The 25,451-nt window shown below is 46.8% G+C and overlaps 1 protein-coding gene across 3 annotated transcripts in view; it reads left to right on the top strand.

The window, feature by feature from the left end:
• Positions 1–25,451, top strand: part of NEDD4L (NEDD4 like E3 ubiquitin protein ligase) — a 342,926-nt gene that overhangs the window by 82,980 nt on the left and 234,495 nt on the right. The gene's annotated exons all lie outside the window — the stretch shown is intronic.

The following is a 25,451-nucleotide window of genomic DNA, read 5'->3' as shown; positions in this document are numbered from 1 at the left end:
GATGATAACAGTAATGAGAGTTATTCAGTTTAGTCAGTCCCAGATGATGTTTAATGAATTATTTGTGTTGTTTTTGCCTTCATGAATATTCGTGGAAATACATCTGTGCCCAATTGTCTGGGTCTTTCTGCAAAAAGTGGACTGTTCTCATTGAAGTCAATGCTATTCGAGGTTGGGCTGTTCATATACTTTAGCAAATGGTTCTCTAGAACTCTTACATCAGTTTTTAATCCTCCTTCTATCAGTACCTGTGTCCCCAGCACTCTCACCAGTCTGGGTGTGGTTATTCTTTTTGCACTTTGTCCATCTGCTGGGTTGAAACCATATACTCTTGCTTTTGTTTTTTTTGCTGTACGCGGGCCTCTCACTGTTGTGGCCTCTCCCGTTGCGGAGCACAGGCTCCGGACGCGCAGGCTCAGCGTCCATGGCTCACGGGCCCAGCCGCTCCGCGGCATGTGGGATCCTCCCGGACCGGGGCACGAACCCGTGTCCCCTGTATCGGCAGGCGGACTCTCAACCACTGCGCCACCAGGGAAGCCCTACTCTTGTTTTTTATTTGCATTCTTTCGGTTATCGATGAGCGTGAAGGTTTTTCCCAGACTCAGGTGGCAACAGTTCTGCTCTGTGATCAATCAGGCACCTGAGGCCTGGACTGCTCGCTGGCTGGTCCAGCAAGATCGATTTCCTCACACTCTCAGCATTGTTTTCCTCTCTGGAAAACAGGATTGTCGCAGTAGTACCCATCTCACGGGGTTATGGTAAGGACTAAGAGAACGTAAGAGTGTTGAGTCAGTGCCAGACTTTTGGTAGTTCACCTTCTAGTTTCCTGTTGAGTTAACCTCAGCTCCCACCCCACTGTTGGTCTGTTGATCTCAGAAAGGTGAGCTGGAGAGACCTGAGGGTTGAGGAGGGGACCCTGGGGTTAGGGTTTTCAGAGACAGAGCATTCCTGAGTAGGGGTGAAGTCTGGCATGGCGATGGGTGGCTGAGGTAGAAGGTGGGTGGGGGTGCTTGGGGTTCACGAGGCCATTTGGGAACGGAGGGCGTCCGTGGGCCCGGGCCCTGACGTCATGCAGGATCATGGAGGATTTGAGCCAGGGGGGAAGGTGGTGACCCAAGTTCCAGGGTCACCTTTGAAGAGGGGAGGGGGGGATACAGGGACACGTTGGGTGACTGGCCAGGTGGGCTGTGGACAGCATGGCAAGGAGGGCTGTTCATGACAAGTGGAAGAACCAGGGGTATGGAGGCTGTGGTGGAAAGTTCCAGCGTAGGACTGAGTCCTGGCCTCCCCGGGCCTGTCCTCTGTGCTGAGCCACGCTTCAGGTGTGACAAGGACGTGATGGGAGCACTTTGGAAAAGGATGCAGGCGAAGGGGGTCCCAGTGGGCCTGCTGCCGAGGCGGGGGAAGGGTGAGGGATTGGTGCAGGGTCGCTGTAGCCACACGGAGCCCCGCCCTTCTGACTGGGTGATGCCCTGCGCTTGGTGTAATGCGCTAGAAATTTCGCCGTCTTGAAAGTTTCAGACAAAGGGTCCACATTTCCATTTTCCAGTGGACACCACAGATTGTGTAAGCGTCCAGAAAGATGTGTGGGGGTGGGGGGAGAGTTGACCAAGTGGGCGTGGTCGGAGGCTGGGATTCACTGTCTCAGGATCCAGGTGGAGCCCTTGTGAGCTTAGTCTGGTGCCAGAAGCCCGAGGACTGGGAAGTTTCTCTTGATTGAAAACGGAATGTTTTGCATTGTGATCGACAGCTTTGACTTCGCGCCTGTCTCTCTCTAATGCCTTGGTGTGTGTTGGTAACATTCATTCGCTCATTCATTTATTTATGGCTGAGTTGGGTCTTCGTTGCTGCACACGGGCTTTCTCTAGTTGCGGCGAGCGGGGGCTACGCTTCGTTGCGGTGCGCGGGCTTCTCATTGCAGTGGCTTCTCTTGTTGCGGAGCATGGGCTCTAGGCGGGTGGGCTTCAATAGTTGTGGCAAGCGGGCTTAGGAGTTGTGGCTCACGGGCTTAGTTGCTCCGCGGCATGTGGGATCTTCCCAGACCAGGGCTCGAACCCATGTCCCCTGCATTGGCAGGCGGATTCTTAACCGCTGCGCCACCAGGGAAGTCCAGTTGGTAACTTTAAAAAAAAAAAAGATCTCAAACTTAGGGAAAGGTTGCAAGACTGTAGTTGCACTGGCTTGGGTTCTAGATCACAGCTTCCTCAGGGTGGCACTGTCAGCTGTTGGGCTGGGCAATTCTTTGTGTTCGGGGGCTGACCTGTGCGTTGTGGGATGTTTGCAGCATCCCTGGCCTCTATCCAGTAGAGAGTAGTAGCACCTGCACGCGTGGTGACAATCAAAAATGTCTACACGTTGCCAAATTTCCCTTTTAGGGCAGTCACCCCAGTTGAGAAGCACCGTTCTAGGAAGACCTGAGTTTCTGCCTGACCTCTGCTCTCACAGCCCCATGACCTTGGTCAGGTCACTGCTCTCTCCCCCTGACCCCCAAGCTTCAGCGCTCCTGTCTGCGAATTATCATGCTCTGAATGTGCTGTGTCTGCATAAACAGCGTTGAGTGTTAAAATTTTGAATTTCTCCTAATTTAAGAGATTAAATCACATATTTTAACTTGAATATGGTGATGAGGAAGATGGGCCAGTATTTCACATGTGAATTTGCTGATTATATGTTGCCAGGTTGATTCCTCTTGCCCTTTGTTCAATTTTTGTTGTTGTTGTTTTCTCAGCTGGGGATTTGAATGCACGTGGCCTCTCCTTGCTACCCCTTCTTCTCTGCCAGCCAATCTCACCCATCCTGCTGGGCCCACCTCACCTGCCAGATCCTGTCTACAGGGCGGGGTGGGGGTGGGGGTGCTGCCCTCTGGCCGCACTGCCGAAGGGGCCAGGCTGAGAATGTGGTTTGTGGGTCACGTCATGTGCCCCTGGGGAAGGACCCAGGACCCACGGGGTTCATCCTTTTTTCTCCCCTAGAATCGCCCATCTGAATATCGTTTTCCCTGCTGTTATGTCTTGTACTGGTGTCTTGCTTAATTAATTGGTCATTTAACTCCAATTTTCTCTTTCCAACTCTGTGAGTTTGCTTGGGCTGCTGTATTGAAATAGGGCAGACAGCATGGTTTCAACAACAGAAATTTATTCCTCGTAGTTCTGGAGGCTAGAAGCACGTGGTCTTTCCTCTGTGTGTGGGTGCCTGGAGTCTCTTCACGTCCAGATTTCCTCTTAAAAGGACACCATAGACATATATACACTACCAAACGTAAGGTAGATAGCTAGTGGGAAGCAGCTGCATAGCACAGGGAGATCAGCTCGGTGCTTTGTGACCGCCTGGAGGGGTGGGATAGGGAGGGTGGGAGGGAGGGAGAAGCAAGAGGGAGGAGATATGGGAACATATGTATATGTATAACTGATTCACTTTGTTATAAAACAGAAACTAACATACCATTGTAAAGCAATTATACTCCAATAAAGATGTTAAAAAAAAAAAAAAGGACGCCAGTGAGACTGAAGAAGGGCCCACCCCTCAAGGCCTCATTTTGACTTAATCACCTCTTTAAAGGCCTTATCTCCAAATAGAGTCACATCCTGAGGGGCAGAGAGTTAGGGCTTCAACCTGTGGATTTGGGGGCGGGGGTAGAGGAGGAGGAACACACTCAATTCAGCCCGTAACACTGACGTAATTTTATGCTTTTTGTGACAGTAGGCCAGTGTGCAGCAGCTTGTTAGATCTTTCTTAGAAGAAAGGTGAATCCGTGTTTTGGGTATTCGAAGATCTCATCATCTGATTGATTGCTTTAAGAGGTTGCTAAGAGTTTAAATGTCCCTTGACCGGATGACAACACTGCTGATGGTCTCGCACATACAAGGAGACTGACATTTATCCTGAGTGAAACCATGCAGGTGCTTCCTGAGAAACCTCCGTCCAGCTGTATCATTACATAAATGGGAAGGGGCAGAAGAGGAGCATTTGCACAGGGAAGAGATGACACTAAAAGGGTTACTTGAAGACAGGGTGTACCCCTAAGCATTAACCCAAGGTGGAGGGGCACGGACCATGGAGTTTTCTGGGTCTAAGTCATTACGTTTCCTAAAGAGGTCACGTGTGGGGCTCTGAAAATCTGAATGGTGGTGTCGAAGGGGCAGGTTCCTTAGGTGATGTGACATGAGGTGGGACTAGAGCAGGGCTCCTCAGAGAGGCCCACACCTGGGCTGCACTTTGCTGGGAGGGAAGTTAAAGCCACTGTCCTTTTCCCTGTCACCTGGCAGTGGCAAGTTACCCTTGGTGGCAGCCAGCACTTCCGCATACTCTTCAGAACTGCCCATTCCCTTGAGTTTTCCAGCTAATGTCACCTTTAATGTTTAGTTATTCGCCTAAACAAGACGTCTTGCGTTTAAGGAATTAATGCCACTCGGTGAGACTTTTTTTTGGAGGGGTAAGGCGTTTTACCTTCCTGGGGCATTTTTAAATTCTGCGGATTCATCCAGAGTCATAGTAGTTTGACATTACCTTGAGATTCTTCAGCCGGTAATTCAACTCTAACATAGTTGACCTAGTTGACTTCTCTCTGGAAGGATTTTGTTCAAACTCAGGGTTGTGAACTTTTGTTTAGAAGCAAGTCTTAATGGGCCTGATAGGTTTTCTTAAAGGAGAAGTTACTTTGGGGAAAAAAAATCAAGAAAATGAATGGCTTTAAAGTGTATGAACATTATGAAAGTAATGACTTTTGTTTTCTCGAAGGAAAAAGAAGTGGGCATCTGTGAAATGTTTCTCTTAAATTGTAGAGTGAGAAATGAAGCTTTACTGGGGATGGTCATTTATTTCTATGCAGTTTACCTGGGTAAGGCTCTTTCTGATGCTGAATATTGAGTACAAATGTTAAATCATTTTGGGGAAGAAAGATGAGTTTTCTTTTAGGTTTTGTAATGCTTCTTTATTTGCCTGTTAAAAGGATTTGATGAAGATTTAAATATAAGTAGCTGAATTACATAGCATTCTGTGTGAAGGGATGGTGCCTTTTAATTGTGGAATCAACGCATCCATTTACCTGTTATTTGCCCTACTGGCCTGTGCCACCTTCCTTTATGTTTCTGATAAATTTTAACACATTTGAAATCTTTGTTCCTAGTGCTTAGAAGGAGAACATTGAGAGCACCAGTTACTCGGGCTGACAAAATGCATTTTAGACTTCAGATGGTTAGATTGCTTTGAGTATTTACTTACGGAGGGGTGGGAGTGAGGGTGCACGGACAGCTCCTTTTCTGAGGCGGGCACAAGGCATTCATTCTTCAGGTGTAACCGGCGACTTACGAGCTGGCCGTCATTGCCTGGTGCCCGGAGCTGGCAGGCACCAAGGCCAAGAGCACTGTTTTCCATACGGGGGGACCTTGGTTCAGTGGGGGTGGGAGTCGGAGGGACTCCCTGTCTACTGTGACCTTGCCCCGTCCCCTCCTCTCTCCTCTCCTTCCCTCAAGTAAGGTACTGTAAATCCCCGCCTCCTCCAGCAGCAGAAGGACTCTGAACTTGAACTCTGTTAGGGAGCGCAGGCCCCGCCTCAAACAGGCAGAGAGTTTGGAATCTCATCTCCTTTTTAAAAGCCTCTCCAGGGGTTTTCATAACTTTCCTGAGGGTCATTTTCTGGTGACTAACGACGTTGGTTCTGGGGAGCCCTTCCTTTGCCAAAGGTGCATCCCTCATGTGCTCTCCTAAAATGATTCTGAAAATGATGCCTGTCTGTACACACCGTCGGGACCCGGGCTGTGGGAAAGGAACTGCTCCTTCTGCCCCAGAGAAAACACAGGAGGGGAGAAACCCTTTTGAGAACTGCTCTGCAGGTTTCCGTCCTCCTGGCCCACCTGTTCTCTTCCTGTTTCTTTCTCCGCAGAGTTTGTCCAGGCTCCATTGTTTTTGCCCATATATTTTGGTGGTTTTTTTTGCATTATGGTTTGTTGCAGGAGGTCAGGGGTGAGTTGTGGTAATTCAAAATGTAAATTTCTGGCGCGTGGTAGGTGCCCAATGAGGGTCACTAAATATGAAGGTTTCTGTGTGTGAAAATACAGAAATCACCATAGCGTGGTCATTTACGGGATGGTTGTGAAAGGGAAGGCTGTAGACTGGTGACGGGACTCAGTTGTGTGTGTGTGTGTGTGTGTAGGTGGGGGGGCTGCCTGCGCTAGGCTGATGAGTATTTTGAGTCGTATTGGACACATAGGGTCAAGTGTTAATAGTAATGGAGTTGACTCTGGGATTAGAGAGCAGAGAGGGTGGAATGGGGGTCCATGGTCACAAGAGCGCCCTAGACTGATGGTGACCAGGGCTGCCTGCGTGTTGATGCCTCAGCACAGGAAGAGAATGAGATTCTTCAGTAGGCGGGGGGGAGGGGGGGAGGTCGATTTAAATATATATGGTGAAGTTGAGTATCAAATCATCTATACCATAGGATAGAAAGAATCGGCAAGATTGGGTAAACGTGGGATGACATAAAAAGAAACTGTTGGCATAAAGCGCTTCTACCTCCTCGTGAAAACAGTTTAATTTCTCATTTTGAAAGTAAAATAAATACTCTTTGGAGAAATAAAGAAAAGATAAACAGAGCAACTCAGGCGTGATGGAGAATTACACTCAGAGTGAAACAGTCACTTTTTCTGCCATGCCAGAGGAACCGTTGGAAATGATTTGGTGTCTGTTCTCTCCCACAGAGTGATTCTTGGTAAGAGTCACTGGGAAGCTTCACGGCGTCGGGACAGAGGGAGGAGGTGAGCGCTGAGGATCTGTTCACTCTTGGGTTAGATCCCAGCTCCTCTTCTCGGCATTGCTGGCTCAGAGAGAGACACAGGGCTGGGATGCGGGAGGAGGGCTTAGGGTTGCAGGTGCAGGTCTGGGGTCCCTGCATTGAGAAATTTTGTTGGCGCTTCTCACACGTTTCTGTCCAAGTTTTCCCTGGGAGAGGGGACTAAGCTTGTCCCCGCAAATGGGAGATCTTAAAAACGGGTGCAAATTGCCCATTTTGCTGCATGATGCTTTAATATAATATTCTTCCGCAAACTTTATTGCACTTTAGGATCACCTGGGAGCTTGTAAACACAGATTGCTGGAGCCCAGCCCCAGAGATTCTGGTTCTGGGGTGTTGGGTGGGGCCTGAGAACCAGCATTTCCACCAAGGTGCCAGGTGATGCTGTTGCTGATAGTTGGGGGTCCACACTCTGAGAACCACTGTCCTATTCATCAAGACGTCCAGAAAAATTGGTACTCCAAGAAGATGCTCCCTGCCGGCCCTGTGGGTTCCTGGCACCGCTTCCTGCATAGACTCTTGCAGGGAAGTAGCACCAGTCCAGTGTGGGAAATGCACAAATTCCATGGTTGTGAACGGCCACTTGAAGGGTGGGTGGCTGATGCTCTCTGCATCCTCAGGGTTTTGGGGAGAGGAGAGGTGGAGAGGAGAGGTGGTTAGAGAGGAGAGGTGGTTAGAGAGGAGAGGTGGTCCAAGCTGTGGAAGGGATCTGGCTCAAAGGCCCCTCTGAGTGGACCGGTTATATATCATGAGCTTTATCATCTTCTGGATGGATGGTTGGTTCCTGTCTTTCTACAGTCTCTCACTTGATAATAATGTTAAAAACTTTAAAATCACCCTTATAAACATAACAGGCTCTTTATAGATGGTCCTGAAGGACAGCAGAGGCCTTGTGAAAGGTATAAAATGTGTCGCTGCAGGGGAGGAGATCGCACTTGGAAGTGGGAAGAGGTTGACGTGGTGTCCCCTAGGCTGGCATGTTGGTAGATTCAAAGGAGAAGCAAGTTGGTAAAACTTCGTGAAATATTGACCATCAAAACCAAGTGCAGGGCTTCCCTGGTGGCACAGTGGTTGAGAGTCCGCCTGCCGATGCAGGGGACACGGGTTCGTGCCCCGGTCCGGGAAGATCCCACATGCCGCGGAGCGGCTGGGCCCGTGAGCCATGGCCGTTGAGCCTGCGCGCCCGGAGCCTGTGCTCCGCAACGGGAGAGGCCACAATAGTGAGAGGCCTGCGTACCGCAAAAAAAACAAAAACAAAAAGACAAATGCACAGAGCTTGGCGTTAAAAGTAAACATGAATTTTGGGCTTCCCTGGTGGCACAGTGGTTAAGAATCCACCTGCCAGTGTAGGGCACATGGATTCGAGTCCTGGTCTGGGAAGATCCCACATGCCGCAGTGCAACTAAGCCCGTGCTCCACAACTGCTGAGCCTGCGCTCTAGAGCCCGTGAGCTGCAACTACTGAGCCTGCGAACCACAACTGCTGAAGCCTGCGCACCTGGAGCCCATGGTCCGCAACAAGAGAAGCCACCGCAATGAGAAGCACGCACACTGCAAGTAAGAGTAGCCCCTGCTCGCTGCAACTAGAGAAAGCCCGCGCTCAGCAATGAAGACCCAATGCAGCCGAAAAAAAAAATTAATCATGAATTTCAAAATATAGAAAGAGGGCTTCCCTGGTGGCGCAGTGGTTGAGAGTCCGCCTGCCAATGCAGGGGACACCGGTTCGTGCCCCGGTCCGGGAAGATCCCACATGCCGCGGAGCGGCTGGGCCCGTGAGCCATGGCCGCTGAGCCAGCGCGTCCGGAGCCTGTGCTCCGCAACGGGAGAGGCCACAACAGTGAGAGGCCCGCGTACCGCAAAAAAAACAAAAACAAAACAAACAAACAAAAAAATATAGAAAGAAATAGCATCGGATAGAAATTGATCAATAAAATGAATGCAGTATTCAATAGAAAACTCTTAGGAAGTAAGAAATGGACATGAGGGCTTCCCTGGTGGCGCAGTGGTTGAGAGTCTGCCTGCCGATGCAGGGGACGCGGGTTCGTGCCCCGGTCCGGGAGGATCCCGCGTGCCGCGGAGCGGCTGGGCCCGTGAGCCATGGCCGCTGAGCCTGCGCGTCCGGAGCCTATGCTCCGCAACGGGAGAGGCCACAGCAGTGAGAGGCCCGTGTACCGCAAAAAAAAAAAAAAAGAAATGGACATGAGACGTGGGCCTTAAAAAAGGCCCTAAGTCCAAGAAAAAAGTTCCCTAAAATGAAAACACTGTACACAGGTGGCCCTCACCTCGCCCGATTCTGTGGTAGCTAAACTCAGTTCTGTGCAGAGCGAAGCCTGCCTGTGAACTCTGTTTCAGAGAGCAAGGACTGGGGGGCGCAGAGGAGGATAGGGGATTGTGTGCTGTAACCACAAGGGGCCTAACTAGGTGATGATCACAGCTCTAACTCTGAATACCCGCTGAGTCCCAGCCCCCATCCGGAACCGGGAAGCTGCAAACAGTTTGCCAAATGTTCAGAAGCTGCTGCCAGTGCAACACCCAAATATTATTCATGATACCCAGTTATCCATCACATATTGATGAGGGCCTCCTGTGTTTCAGATGCTGTTCAGATACAGGGAGATGTGTGTGTGTACATTTGTAGGTAGAAAAAACAATGAAAGCAGTTTTGAAGGGATTACTTCCTTTTGGAATTTCTCCCCTCCTATATTATGTGAAATCCATATTAGGACCGTTCAAAAGTAATCAAACGTCATAAAATATTACTGTGAAAGGAATAAATATTTTAAAATGTATTTCACATGGTCTTTCAGAGAACTCGCTCCGTAACACTATCTAGCCTCCTGCAGCTGTCTGAAAAAAATTTCCTGAACCCTCTTGTTTTCTTTTTCCTCCGAAATCGTTCTTTTGGAAGTAACACATTTGTAATTTTAGTTCTGGTGTTACTTCACTATACCTCTCTTTGGAAGCAGCACACACCCACGTAGTAGATGAGATTATTTTGTAGTTTGAAAAAGGGCTAGAAAACTTGATTTTGATAGTTAAAAAAAAAAAATGTCAAAGCACTGATTTTAAAATTATCTTACATAGTTTTAGGGAGAAACTGGAAAAAAATAATTCAGCACAATTCTGATGAATTAGGAAATAGAATTTTTGAGTCACTATCTCATTAATGAGTTGCTGATATGAGTTATGTCTTTGTAATAAAGTGGCATTGCTGGGTAATGAGGCTCAGCTGAAATATGAAATCTGATAACACACATTTGCACATTTTAAGGAAGTACAGCTATTAGAAACAGTGGTTCTGCCTGACATGAGATTATTACAGCCAGTATGCTTGTCTCCTTTTCAACGTGAAGCCGGTGACCCTGAAGGTTTTGCCTCAGGTGTCCAGATACCTGGTAGATAAGTTACAGGTGAGCATCACTCACGGTGTACTGCTGGCTTTCAGCCACAGACGATGGTAGAAGGGGAGTCAGGAGGGAGGGATGGGTTCGAAGTAAGGGTTGCTATCTGGGCCTCTGGTCCCATTATCCTTGTCCCCCCGCCCCCCCCAGGATCCGCTGTCCTGTTGTTGACGCCTGCAGCTCTCCTAGGTTTGTGGCACCGGGTGCCGTGGCTTCTTGAAGTTCTGATGGGCCAGCTCCGTTCTGTTGGCAGCTTCTCCCTGGGTGGGATTGATCTTGACTCTCCCCTTGCAGCTGAGGCTTGTGCTCCTCCGTGGTGTTTGAGTTTAGCTCTTCCCGCAGCATTCAAGCTAACTTCAGCCACTCCTTGAATCAGTGACCTCCTGCCCTCTTACCTAGTCCTTCCCTTGTGTTAACTCTTGAAATGATTCTAAGACCAGCCCATTGTAGAAGTGTTGCCATTCTTCATAAAGGGATTTTAAACATCACATATAGAGCCAGTCAGCCACGGTAAATCCTTTATCGAATAAGAACAACAACAAACAAACCAAAAAGAATACTGTTTACAAATGCTCTTAGTTCATTTCTAAATTATTTCATTCGTGATGTTTTGAAACTGGCTGAGAGTCAGGAAGCATCCTGATTTATGAATAGTCTTGTGTTTCAGTGTGTGGTGGATGGGGGTTGTGATTCTTACTCCTTTGTTTTGTCTTAGAGAAGTTACACGTATCCATTCTGCTGGCGGGGTGTGATCTCGCATAAATTTCAGACGAGTTCTTCATCCCCGCCCCCCATGTGCCTGTCTTCTAAAATCGCGGCATCTCAGAGTTGGGAAGGGGCGCCAGGGACCATTTGCTTCATTTTCTTCCTCCCTGGTGATACTTCTGGCAGGTGCTGATCTTTTCTCTCTCTCTGGGGCTAACCGGCCATCTCTCTGCCTCGGGAGGCCACCTGCTCCGTGTTTGACCAGGGTTGACAGCTGGAAGTTCCTTCCCTCAGGGAGGCACATCTGCCTTCCTGCAGCTTTCACTCCTGGGGTTGGGGTTTGTCCTCCGCGGCCTCATAAGAGAAGATGACTTGGTTTCTGCCAACCCACCCACTTCCTGCAGAAAGAATCTGCTCTTAGAAATGCGTTTAACCCGTTTTTCTTTTTTTTTTTTAGTCTTCCAGTGATGTTTGTTTATTAACTATCCTGGCTACTTAAAAACAATATTTTTGAGTTGTTAATACATGTAAATGGTTTTAATTAAAAGCATAAAAAAGGCCATACAGTGATATATGTGTGTGCTTGTCTTCCTCTCTCATACCTGTCCCTAACCAACTAATTTCTGTCCTCAGCATCAGCCAGTGGTACCAGTTTCTGATGTCCTTGCAAAGTTTACTTTATGACACACAAACACCTAATCCGTGTGTATCCACATACACACGCGTCCGTCCATCTCCTTTTTATGTAAAGGATGGCGTTAACCCCACATCTCCACCTAGCTGTTTCATGTGACAGTACATCTTGGATTTTCAAATCTGTCCGTAGAGAACATCCTCATTCTTATGGTTGCTTAGTGTTCTGTTATATAGATTTTGTCCTATTTACTTAAAAAATCAAAGCAAAACGACCACCTCCCTCCCAAGTCATGCCTCTTGGGTTTGCACATAATGCTGGTCCAGGGCACCAGTGTGATGACGTTCCCTGCTCTGGACTGGGAATAATTACACTGTCACAGAGTTGAGTCATATTGCACCAAAGATGAAATAAAACCCCAAGAATTCCACCCCCCCCCCCCGCTTTTGATGCTCTCCCATTCTGTTTCTTCCATCCCTCGGCATTGACTCAGGCAGCTAAGCACACACAGCACTCACCACTATAAAACTCCATCCTGTGAGCTTTGGCCCGTCACCCATTCTGATGAAATCTTGTTGGATTCCGATCCAGTTATCTGACATTTTATCTGGTTGTGTGTATCAACTACAAATTGGTTTAGCCTGCCGTCAATAACCCCCTCCAGATTTTCCTGGCTCACAGCGTGGCCCAGGATAGAGCTAATCATGGAGCTCCACGACATGAGCCCCGTGACAGAACCCCCGGAGGACCCCTGGAGTTTTCTAATGATTAGGCTTTGGATAAGAGTGAGCAGCTGGGTGCAGCTAAGCCCCACCTCACTTTAGCATCACTTCACCTTCACATCATCATCTTGTCTAGAAGAATACAGTGTGTTTTGGTTGTAAGCTGGCCAGGGTCCACGTCCACTAGTATGCAACATGCCCTTGAACTTTTCACCTTCTCAGAAAAGGGAATAAGTGTGCATGTCTTTTACTCTTAGCAAACCTTTGCTGGAGATCTTTCTTTTCTAAATGTTCATAACACATTTAGTGGTTCACTCTAGAACATTGCTTTGGATGAATATCATTTATTCATTCCCCCTGAAACATGGGGTGCCCACCTCTTTGCTAGAGTCTAGGAGAACAGTCCTGAGCAAGGGGAGTGGTTGCCTTGTGTGTCTCTGGCGTTGGGCGGCTGCCCATGGACCATTCTTCTTGTCAGTTCCTGAGATCTGTCTAGCCTCTGCCCTCCGAGAGCTTCGTCTTTGGCCACGATAGCTAATTAAAAAAGCCAGTGACCAAAAAGGGTGAGAGGAGAGATACAGGGTCCTATGGGAGCTTATTGCAGGAGAACTTAACGAATCTAGGAGCCCTGGAAAGACATTTTCAGAAAACGTGACACTTAAACTGACACCTAAAGACAAGTAAGGAAGAGATCTGAGCAAAAACAGCCAATTGGTGGTGCTGGTGGAGGGATGAACTGCCACAAGCCCCGTCCGTATAATTTACAATGTGATTCGTAACTTCTTTCAACGCTGGGACCTTTGCCCATCTCTTGATATTTGTCTGTAATTTCTCTGAGATGACTGGCAATTTCTCTCAGCCATGGGGAATTCACCTGGGGAATGTCTTCTTGGGGACCCTTGGGAGTCCCTGCCTCCTGAAACTCAGACCTCTTCCAGTTCCTTCTGGCCAAACTACACACTCCCCCCAGAAACCTAGATTTCACTTTATTGCGAGAGGTCAGAGTTATGACTGCCATGAAAAATACAGAATTTTAGGGACTTCCTTGGCGGTCCAGTGGTTAGGACTCTGCACTCTCACTGCCGAGGGCCCGGGTTCGATCCCTGGTTGGGGAACTAAAATCCTGCAAGTGACATGGCCAAAGAAAATAAAATAAAAATCTATGTAATTTTAGATTTGGAGCTATGATTTTTGGCTTTCAACAAAGTGCAGCTGTTTATTATCATTTTTAGAACTAGAAACACAAGATCATTCTTGTCTTAGCCATCTCAAAGGAATTTAAAAATGTTTCCTGTCTTATGATTAGGTTTGGAACAAAAAGACCATTGATAAATGGATTCTTTGAAGACCTTTTACATGGAGTTTCACCAACTCCTACGGTACGAAGAGAATTTTGAATTAGTGGGGGAGAGTGACGATGTCCTGGAAAGTGGGACTCTTGCCAGCGCAGCCGTCTCGTGGACGTCGTTCACTGGTACCCTCCCTGCCCCTCCCCATCGTCACTGAATTGCTGTGGATTCTTGGCCTTTAAGGATTTAACGTTTCTAACTGAGAGCCAGTCTAAAAACCCGTCCATACGTGGAAGAATCTGCATGCTTGCCGAGGCGTATGTTTGAGTCATGTTAGGTGTGAGGCCTGTGGAAATGCAGGTGCCACTTAGCCTGTGACTGACCTTGGCCTTCACCCATTGCTAACTCCTCAGCCTCCCGCTGACCCCTAAGCCCACCTGCTCCTCCATCGCTTCTTCAGGGATGCATTTCCAGGTGAAAGGATATAGAATAGTGATAACTGCAAAGGACTCGTGGTGACCGCTGGGAATGCCATGGTTCTGTTCTAATTGAGAGTCAGAAACAGAGACATCCAGTGCTGTCACCAAAAGAAAGAAATGTAATGCCAGCACTTTTCAGGCCAAACAGTCAACACAGTATTTGGTCGGAGGGGTGGGAAGGAGAGTATGAGACAGACCTGCGTGGTTCGGGGCAAGCCATGCAGAACTGGCATGAGAAGTGACAGAAATTGTATGGGTGCTCGAATGTGATTCTCGTGGAATTTGTCTTCTGTGACAGCCGTGCTTTTCCGGAGCAGGTGGACGTGGTCGCAGCCAGTCTGCCCAGATAGAACTGTTCCATCCCATGCGCTTGCGGTATTCTCCTGCGGGTCATCCTGTGGGCCTGGTCTGGCTTCCCTCTGGGTAGTTTTCTAGGTCATCGGCCACCCCCACTCCTTCAGCTGTGTTCAGTTCCACCAGCCCTTTGCCTCTATTGTCCAGGAGGTCCATAGTTCTCTTAAAGGGGCCAAGAATCCCTGTTGGAATTTTACCTCTTTTCTTTCCTCCTGAATGCTTTTTCTGTGAATATTTTGCAGGACTTAGCAACCTTGTTAGGATACTGGCCTCATCAGCGAAAACTCCCAGATCTTTATCACACTCGCTATGAAGTCACTATCTCTGCAATTCTCCTACGTATAGAACGATTTTGTAAATGTCTAGACGCAGGGAGGCCATGCTGTACTACATAGTATTGGCTTTATTAGTCTTCTCAGCTCTTAATCTGTAGGTACATAATTTGCATACTGGTCTTTAATCTTTGAGAAGAAATCTTGATCCTAGAACATGTGATTACCATAACACCTGTCTCATTTCCAGATAGCTGTGTTCCATAGTTTAACTCTTCTGCAGTGTTCTAAGTTATGATTGGGGTCCTTTCTTCCCTCCTGCCCTTCTTTCCAATCTTCCCTCTCACGAGACATAATTCAAATCCTGCTACCTTCCTGCATTGAGTTGGTGCCCTTAGAGCAGCACCGTCCAGTAGAACTTTCTGTGATTATGGAAATGTTCTCTGTGTTGTCCAGTGTAGTAGCCATTAGGCATATGAGGCTGTTGAATTTTAATTGATTTTAATTAAATTTAAATAGCTTCTTGTAGGTAGTGGCTACCATATTGGACCTTGCAACCATGGGGTTTAGTTGAGAAAATAAGACTTACCTAACAAGAAAAAAAAAAGGACGACAGTGATTTATGACTTAAGTACCAGAATAAACGGTCAGTCTGAAGGCAGGCTCAGAGGCAGGGCCTCCCACACTGGGGGTCCACTTCTGACCTCTGGACTGAGCTCTGGTTTCTGACCCCTGACAGCCTCTTGGAGATCTCTACCTGCACGCTGGGAAGATAACCCCAGATCGAGAAACCCAAGTCCTTTTATTTGCCTGAGCCTCAGACCCCGCTCTTCTTCCCTTGTTTTCTGTCATCTGACTGCATCTTCCCCCACTAGCACCGAAACTGGAAACCTGACTTGATGCCGTCTCCTTGTCTTGCAAAGCCAGTCTGTCGCCAATCCGTGCTGCTCCCCCAGCAATAGCTTTGGAACCAGTCCCCTGTCCTCCATCCAGGGCCACTGTGCTGCTCACCTGTCAGACAGTGTAGCAGCCCATGTCATTGCTTTCCCTGTCCTTCTCTCTGGACCCACCTCCCTTCATTCTGTCCTCTGCTTGTCACCTGGCGAACCTGTCCCTCACCTGCTAACCGTGTTTGCCTTGCACAGCACAGAGGATGAAACCAGGCCGGGACAACTCTTCCCTTCCCCCATAGCCCTGCTCACTAACCTTCTTTCCATCTGGAGGGGCCCTCATGCTTCTCTCTTTGTCTGAAAGGATGCTTTTCCTTCTCCTCATTCTTACTCATCTGGGGCTTTACTCAGCCTTCTAGTCTACTTCCCTCTCCCTACCCGTCACACGAACACTAATTTCTTCCTCCTCTGAGTTCCCGCAGAATACCATCCATTGCTTTTATTAAACTTACCATGTCATCTTGTAATTACATGTGTATGTTGTTCTCCTGATAAATAGGCAGTGAATTTCTGTGGGTGTGAACTGTCTTATTGATTCCTTATTCCTTGTACTTTTTTCACGACAGAGTAAGCACTTTTGGTTGAATAACCACATGGACCTGAGCAGACCATGGGGCGTGAATAGGTGCTGTCTGGGCAGGTGCAGAGGGGAGGGCAGTTAGGTCCCCATGAAGAGCACAGGTAGGTTGGGGATAGAGCAGGTTGTGGTGACCCTTCAGGGAGGAGTTTTAATTGGGTCCATTTGTCCATGGGGCGGTCCCACTGGAGCAAGGAGAACAGACATTTTAGAAAGATTGGGCTAGTGAGGCGGCAGGTGAATTAGGACGAGAGAAGCTGCCACACATCAACGGCAAGGACATAGAGCAGGGCACATAACAGGCATCCGGTAACTATTAGAAGAAGGAACAGTTGAGGCTATGTTAGTTGGTTGACGGACCATCCCGCTGTTAGTGATAACTCAGATTGAGGCTGCCGAATGAAGAAAACGGGGTGAATTTAAATGAGTGTTGTTTTTTTGTTTTTTTGTGGTACGCGGGCCTCTCACTGTCGTGGCCTCTCCCGTTGCGGAGCACAGGCTCTGGACGCGCAGGCTCAGCGGCCATGGCTCACGGGGCCCAGCCGCTCCGCGGCATGTGGGATCTTCCCGGACCGGGGCATGAACCCGTGTCCCCTGCATCGGGAGGCGGACGCTCAACCACTGCGCCACCAGGGAAGCCCTGAGTGTTGGTTTTGAAAGACAAATGTAAGTTTCACAGTGACACTCATGTTATCACCATTCTTTCTGGAATTTTTTTTTTTAATGTCATACTTACGATCATGTATCTGAAATTTTCTGGAGTTGTCCCAGTTTCAGATTTTGACTGTACTAACAGGGCATGGGGGTTCCATACTACTTAAAGTAATGTAGCCAATGCGCTTATATTGAGCAAGTCAACCAAATTCTGTTAATCCTGCCTTAAAAATGCCACTGCTTGTTACGTGCTAGAAAATACAGGCAGTGGTCTTTCTTCTCACTGGTGTTTTTTCCTTGTATTGAAACATTGTCCTGATGCATAGGAAAATCTCAATTTAGCAAAGAGAGAAATCAGGCTCCCATTAATTATTGCATGGGATTCTCCACGTGCGTTAGTTCTTTATTGCCGTGTAACAGATTATCCCTAAACTCAGCAGCTTAAAACAACAAGCGTGTGTTACCTCACAGTTTCTGTGCGTCAAGAGATCAAAGATGGCTTAGCTGGGTGGCTCTGATTCATGCCTTGGTGGCACATAGCATGCAAAGATCTGTCATGAAGTTGAAGTATGATGTCAGCCAGGAATGCTGTCATCAGAAGGCTTAATTGAAGCTGGAGGACCCACTTCCAAGACGGTTCACTCACATGGCTGTTGGCAGGAGGCCTCAGTTCCTCACTACATGGACCTTTCTTCTCATCGGGCTGCCTGAGCGTCCTCACAACATGGCAGCATCTGGTTCCAGCCAGAGTGAGTGATCTGAGAGGGGGAGTGAGACACAATGCTTTGCTTTTTATGACCCAGTCTTCAAAGTTACACACCGTCACTTCCTCCACAGTCTGTTAGAAGTCACCAAATCCACCCCCAGCAAGGGAGAGAAATTAAGCCCTGCCTCTTGAAGAACAGAATTTCAAGAATTCATGGACCTATTTTAAAGCCACACAACATCATTTCTGAAAGTCCGTCACCTTGTGCATTAAAATTGACTCTGCTCTGGAGGGCCATCCTTTCACTTCTTCCCGTTTGTTAACTTTTCCATTTGACATTAAGAATGGCTGTAATCTAGTAGAGGTTAAGAAATTTAGGTTGCACAGAATCCTATATTTCTGTAGCTTTTTCCGGAACTGATATCCTTGGGACTTCCACTAGTTTCAGATGTTGTGTGTTGGGCGGACAGTGGTGAACAGCTACTGTGGATGGTCCCGTAGGTGCGGGCTGTTTGCTGTCGTTGGTGTTATCTGAGGTTCAGCTGGATGTGTAGGCTTGGTATTGGGCTGCGCTCATTTTCCATCCTCTATCTTTGTTCTCCCCACACGTATCTCACACCTCTGTTTCACCCCTGTATTATAGGCATATTTCAGGTATGTGTGTACTAACCTCTGCAGCTGACTGTAAGGCCCCGAGGGGCAGAGAAGAATGCATCTTGTTCAGTTTTGAGCTCCTCCTTTCTGCTAGCAAAAATTCCTTGAACATAAATCACTCAACACATTTTTTTGGTTGAATGTGTCATAAGGTCAAAGTGGAGAACACAGAGAGAGAGAGAGAGAGAGAGAGAGAAGTTACCAGCAGTGTAAGGTTGGGAAACCCCTCAAGAGAGTGAAGAGGGGAAAAGGTTTAGGGGGCAGGAATTGGGGTAGAAAAGGCAGAAAGAAGATAAAGAGGACAGGATATAACAAGAGTTGGAGATGACAGGAACGTGGGGTGATTTGGGGAAGATGGGTCGATGTAGGAAACTTTAAAAAAATGTATGGCCCAGGATCTTGTCTCCTAGTTAGGGCGAGAGCCAGGTAGGAATGGGGAGATTAACAGTATCTCTTGGGTAGCAGGCACTATGTGGACACTTCCCATATGTTGTTTTATTTTTTAAAGCAACTAAAATTAGTTGACTTATATAGAACTTAAGATATTTCAGTGGTACAAAAAATATCAATTATCTCTCTTAATCTAGAGAGTGGTTACTGCAAGTGTCATGGGTAATAACTAGAACTATAAATATACTGTAGAATTGGGAAGGTAAAGACATAAATTAATTTAGGGGAGAATAATCAAGATGTAAGTCCCTGGCTTAGGACTTCCTCATCCACAGGGACAGCTGGTGTGTGTGTGACACATGGGGTCACAGTGGATCCCTATGGAGTAACAACACTAGTTCCCAGCCCAGATACCAACTTTCTTTTTTCGGGGTGGGGGGAATCTGCCGTTGTTAAGAATAGGGAATCAAATATCAATATAAAAGTTATCTTCTCAAGGCAGATTCACAGGAGACAGGGTAAATTCTAGTGCCTGTGTTGAGTTGCCCTTGAGATTTATTTTACCACAGGAACGATTTTGACAGATTATGTATTTAATAGGTTTTGTGGGTGGGCATGGGAATCTGGTAACCACTTACACACAGTTTATATGAGCGGGCTGCCGAGTTGCAAACAGCTGACTTACAAAATGAGCCTTCAGAATACCACCCGGCGTACGGACTTCCTCTGTGCCACTCACTTATGGTTTGAGCACCTTATCTTGTTTAATGTCTTGATGAAGAATTAGAAAATTAAGTGGGAAAGAAAAATACCTGTCAAGTGCAGAGAATCCTCCCTGTGACACAATAACAATGCAGGGCAGTTGATGAATAGAATGGGAGGAGCCCCTCAAAGTCATGGGAAAGCCTGTGGTTATCTGGCCTCGCCTCTTCTCTGCCTTGCTTTCTCTGCCTCATACAGTCCATTGCCAAATAATATTTTCACTGTCATAAGCCACCTTAGTTAAATATTTAATTCTACAGAGTCATAGCCAGGGACCAAAATGTCATGCGTAGATTTTATGAAAGTAATAAAATGCTTCAGAGAGTACAGTTGCTCGGCGTGGGGCCCGTTGCATCTGATAAATGAGTCACATGCCTGGTCATGTGTTTCCTCACAGAGTGACGATGGCTGCTTATCTGTGTGCAGCCTTGTTATTTGGAGGAAACAAAGATAAGAAGTTTTTGCTGTATGTCTGAAACCCACGTGTAAAAAACTATTTTTATAGAGTAGCCTTCTCTTTCCTGCTCTCCTGCCCCTAAATATTGGAGCAAAGTGAAATTTCCTGCAACAGCTGCTTGTAAATAGTAAGCGCTCATTAAAGGCCCTCTCTACCTTTTATCTCCCAGCCGTTGCCTCCGAATTACGTAAGAGGACCCTTTTCACATCCTCCAAATAGACAGCTCTATACCTTTGTGAGTTGGCTAAAATACAACATGTAGCTGTGTTTTCTTATGACAAAAGGTTTATTCATTTTAGAAATACGGAAGCCTGTTTGCCTAAGCCTGTGATTTTAAATTTTTCCTTTTTTTCTTATGTATTTCCTGAAGTTTCTACAAAAATGTAGTTTCCAAACAAAAATATTTAATGTTTCAAAAGGAAAATAACGCAAATATGCAGAAAGATGTTATCCGTTATCCAGAGGTAATCACTATTACCATCATCCTTTCTAGGGCTTTTCCTGTACATATATGTAATTGATATTTATTTATTTTTAAAATCTTTATTAGAGTATAATTGCTTTACAATGGTGTGTTAGTTTCTGCTCTATAACAAAGTGAATCAGTTATACATATACATATGTTCCCATATCTTCCCTCTTGAGTCTCCCTCCCTCCCACCCTCCGTATCCCACCCCTCCAGGTGGTCACAAAGCACTGAGCTGATCTATTTTAAAATGAGACTGTATCGTATGCGAGGGCAGGCTAACTGCTAAAGCAACCTTCAGTTTTCAGTGGGAATAAACTGTACCAGTCTATTTCCGCTTCACTGTCTGGGAAGGGGCAGTAGGTGGTGGTGGACAGGGCAGGGTGAGGCAGGGGATGCTCTATTCCACTCCCCTCCTTTCATGGAGTTCCCCCTTCTTGGCCTTCAGGATTTTCTCCATTGAGCGGGGGGAACAGGGAAGAGAATGGAGGTGGGTGAGTGGGGGGACCTTGTCTGGAAAATGTGTCCATCATTTTTGTCCACATCTCATTGGCCAGAAGTTGGTCACATGACTGCAATTTAGGCTGGGAAACGTAGTCTAGTTGCAGGTCCGAGTCAAAAAGGGAAACCGTCTGTTGAACCACGAGCTGCTCTCTAACTCAGTTGTGTAAACCGTTTTGAAACTTTCAAAAGAAACCAAATCGTTTATTTCGAACATGCTTTTGTGTGCAAAATCTGGTTCCCTCTCCATCTCTACCCTATGTGAAGCCCCACCGTCTCTTGCCAGATCTTCTTATAATTGGTCTTCCTGCTTCTGTTCTTGTTCCCCTGTAGTCGCTGACCCCCAACAACTGAAGGGGTCTTTTAAAAACTGAAGTGAAATTTTATCACTCTCCTGCTTGAAACTTTCCAAAGATGGTTGCATTAATGCCCACCCTCTAATGAGGCTGGCGTCTCGGCTCTCTGACCCCACCGGCCATACTGCCCTCCCTCCCTCTGCTGACCCTCTGGCCTCTCCTCTTGGACTTGCCCTCTGCAGGCGGTGGGACTTGCCAGCATCCCTGAGTGAAACTCCCCCCACCCCATCACCCGTCAGCTTCAGTGTCACCTCTCCAACCACCAGTCATAGATAGCCTCCCCTCTCGCTCTACTTAGTTACTTCTATTTAACTGTCATGTTGTTGTCAAGGCACTCAACCACCGTCAGAAATCATCTGGCTTGTTTGTATATGCTTGTATTCCATCTTTCTGTTTTCTAGATTGTGGGTTCCTTGAGGCGGGAGGAACTCCATCTTGCTCCCATCTGTGCCCCCAGATAATGAGTCCTGCACGCGGTGGCTACTTAGTACATACTTGTGGGATGAATGAAGGTCTTGACAGATTCTCACGTTTTTTTTTTTTTCCCCAAGGACCTCTGCTTCATTTTTTTTTAATTTTAAAATTTTATTTTTTTTATACAAGTTCTTATTAGTCACCAATTTTATACACATCAGTGTATACATGTCAGTCCCAATCGCCCAATTCAGCACACACACCCCCCACCCCCACACGGTTTTCCCCCCTTGGTGTCCTTACGTTTGTTCTCTACATCTGTGTCTCAGCTTCTGCCCTGCAAACAGGTTCATCTGTACCATTTTTCTAGGTTCCACATACATGCGTTAATATACGATATTTGTTTTTCTCTTTCTGACTTACTTCACTCTGTATGGCAGTCTCTAGATCCATCCACGTCTCAACAAATGACTCAATTTCGTTCCTTTTTATGGCTGAGTAATATTCCGCTGTATATATGTATCACATCTTCTTTATCCATTCATCTGTCAATGGACACTTAGGTTGCTTCCATGTGCTGGCTATTGTAAATAGAGCTGCAGTGAATATTGGGGTGCATGTGTCTTTTTGAATTATGGTTTTCTGTGGGTTTATGCCCAGGAGTGGGATTGCTGGATCATATGGTAATTCTATTTTTAGTTTTTTAAAGAACCTCCATACTGTTCTCCATAGTGGCTGTGTCAATTTACATTCCCACCGACAGTGCAGGAGGGTTCCCTTTTCTCCACACCCTCTCCAGCATTTGTTGTTTGTAGATTTTCTGATGATGCCCATGCTAACTGGTGTGAGGTGATAGCTCATTGTAGTTTTGATTTGCATTTCTCTAATAATTAGTGATGTTGAGTATCTTTTCATGTGCTTCTTGGCCATCTGTATGTCTTCTTTGGAGAAATGTCTGTTTAGGTCTTCTGCCCGTTTTTGGATTGCGTTGTTTGTTTCTTTAATATTGAGCTGCATGAGCTGTTTATATATTTTAGAGATTAATCCTTTGTCCGTTGACTCATTTGCAAATATTTTCTCCCATTCTGAGGGTTATCTTTTCGTCTTGTTTATGGTTTCTCACGTATTTTTAATGACAGTGTTATAGCCCATTGCACGGAATTGCTGTGAATATTTAACTGTCTACTTTTGTGGCTTTTTATTTAATTAATTAATTAATTTATTTGGCTGCATTGGGTCTTCGTTGCTGAGCACAGGCTTTCTCTAGTTGCGGCGAGTGGGGGCTGCTCTTCCTTGCGGTGCGCGGACTTCTCACTGCGGTGGCTTCTCTTGTTGCAGAGCATGGGCTCTAGGCACGTGGGTTTCAGTAACTGTGGCTCACGGGCTCTAGAGCACAGGCTCAGTAGTTGTGGTGCATGGGCTCAGTTGCTCCGTGGCATGTGGGATCTTCCTGGCCCAGGGCTTGAACCCATGTCCCCTGCATTGGCAGGCAGATTCTTAACCACTGCACCACCAGGGAAGCCCCTACATTTTTAAATTAAAAAAATGTTTTGATGACTCCATTTAGCTAGTTTTGGGGGAATTTTATGGATTTTTTTATTTTATTTTTATTTTCTTAGGATTGATTCCTAGGTGAGAATTTGTTTACTGAATGGGTGTATGTACAAAATATTAAGGTGTTCAGACCCTCCTGGTTTGTTTCCCCATGTAGGTGAGGGATCTGGTATAGCACACTCTCAATAATACTGCAAGGTGGGCTGGGAGGGGTAGGGGGTGGGAGTTTTGTCTGTCTTCATTGCTGTATCCCTAGATCTTAGAACAGATGTTCATGTTTACTAAATGAATAAATCAATTTCCATAAAAAATTCTAGGTATCCCTTCATTTAAATTTATTTTTATTCATTTATTTGTATAAATGTTCCCTGAGTTTTAAAATGTATGCTTTTGCAGAGTGGGTCTGTCCAATGTAAGAACATTCGCCCAACGTTAAACCTAAGGGGCCTGGGTGTTAGCTGGGCTCACCCTATTCCTTAGAATCCAGACAAGGTTCCTCTGAGCCCCCTCTGGAGTTGGTGGTAAGTCCAGGATTCTGCCCAGGATTTCCGAGAATCCCAAGGGCTGTGAGACAGAGACCATTTCTAACCAGAATTCTTGTCTTCTTCTCTGTGACTTGTGATTGACTGTAGTTTGGCTTTCATCACACCATCCCTTCTTTATTGCTCCCACATCAGTCACAAGTGCAAGACTAGGTGTGTTGCTCTGAGTTGGTCATTGGAAGAGTTACTGCTTTGTAGACCCTCCATCCTCCTCCGCAAAGGTCCTTTCACCCTTCTGTCGCCAGATCACACATCTGCTTCAGCCAGCATCAAGGACGGGCCTGGAGACGTAGCGCTTTCCTTTAACAGTATCCACCCTCTGGGGGTTGCAGCCGTTGTCCCCCTTCTGCACAGTGGTGTCTGGGAGAATTGCTGATTTGCAATATTTGTCATTGGTGAGAGGGGCAGAGAGTTGGGATGGGGGAGGCAGGGAGACAGAAAAATTAAGTTCCTCTCCAGCTGTTCCTTTTCCTCATTTCTTCTTCTGAATGATTCCTTATTCCCCCAAGTAAAGTCTTAACCTCTTCGCCTTGCTGATGAGGATTTCATTTTAACTCATGGTTCTCAGTTGGTATGCTACGGGCACTAGTGGGTCATAAGCTCTTCTCAGGTGTACTAGGAACTGCCACAGGCGTGTTGCCGAATTTTGATCCACGTGTAAAAATACTTCAACTGTGGCGTTCCTTGAGCTGAGTAGGCCTTAGGAGCTGTCAAATGATGGCTGTGGGGTGCAGCCTGCTATGAGAAACAGAAAAGAGCCTTAGCCTAGATAACGTGCCAAGAAAGAATCCCTGGTGATGGGTGGTGAGCTGAGTGTGTAAGAGAAAGGGGAGGGCACTCAGCACCTTCTTAAGGGACCAAGGGAAGAGCATGTAACCCTGGGAGCTTTGGTAAACCATGTAGTAGGGTCCTGCTTTAGGTCCTGTTTAGTGGGGTCTCTGGCTTGGCTCAATCCTTTCATGAAGGTTGCCAAACATATTAAATCCTGCCAGACTTCAATGCAGGCCTCCTTTGAAAGGGAATTATAAACACACACGTGTTGGTGTCCCTTGCTGTGTTTGCATGTGGGCAGCCTTGTGTCGGGGGTGGATGGTTGGAAGGGTGAAGGATCCTGGGAAGTAAAGGTTCTCAAACATGGGTTCCGATTGCCTGTATGTGTGCGTGATCTGGGCGGCTCACCGATAAGGTTCAGCACCCTTTTCTCTCCATGTTTTATTTCACCCTGCCTTCATCTTCTTTGACAGGACGTAACGTACAGATCATTTAGGGTTTCTTTCCCTCACCTGTGTCTTGACTAAACACAGCGGGTAGATGAATCTCCTATTACGTCTCTCTTGCCCCCAGCACTTGGGTCCCCAAGGGCTCCATCCCTAGCCATTTTTTCTTCTCACTCGTCTTGGATCACTTCTCGCAGATCTTGAACTCTACCTACCACCTGTCAGCTCTACACTGATAACTCCCAAGTCTCTAGCCCAGACTAGATCTCTCTCCCATTTATCTGTTTAGTCATCTCTTTTTTTTCCCACCTGGTTGTTTCACAGGGCACCTTGAATTCAACCGAATCCTCTGTTTCAATTTATGTTAAGACGTAGTGGCCCAAACTGGAACTCTGAGAGTTATCCTGGACTTCTTCTGCCTGCCCTTCCCCCTAAGCCATCTCATCTCTCCTGAATGTCTTAGCCCTTAGACTAGACTTCTCCTGGCATGGTACCATCACAGGGTCCTGTGCTATCGTCTGCCCATCACTCTCAGTAGACTGTCAGCATATCCATGTCTATATTTCACGTCCAAGCTCAATGCCCATAGGAGCTGCTTAGAAAATATT

The sequence above is a fragment of the Pseudorca crassidens genome, chromosome 12 (genome assembly GCF_039906515.1).
Source record: "Pseudorca crassidens isolate mPseCra1 chromosome 12, mPseCra1.hap1, whole genome shotgun sequence".
Taxonomy (NCBI): domain Eukaryota; kingdom Metazoa; phylum Chordata; class Mammalia; order Artiodactyla; family Delphinidae; genus Pseudorca; species Pseudorca crassidens.
Note: the sequence above shows the minus strand (reverse complement) of the source record. Positions and strands in the feature narration are given on the sequence as shown.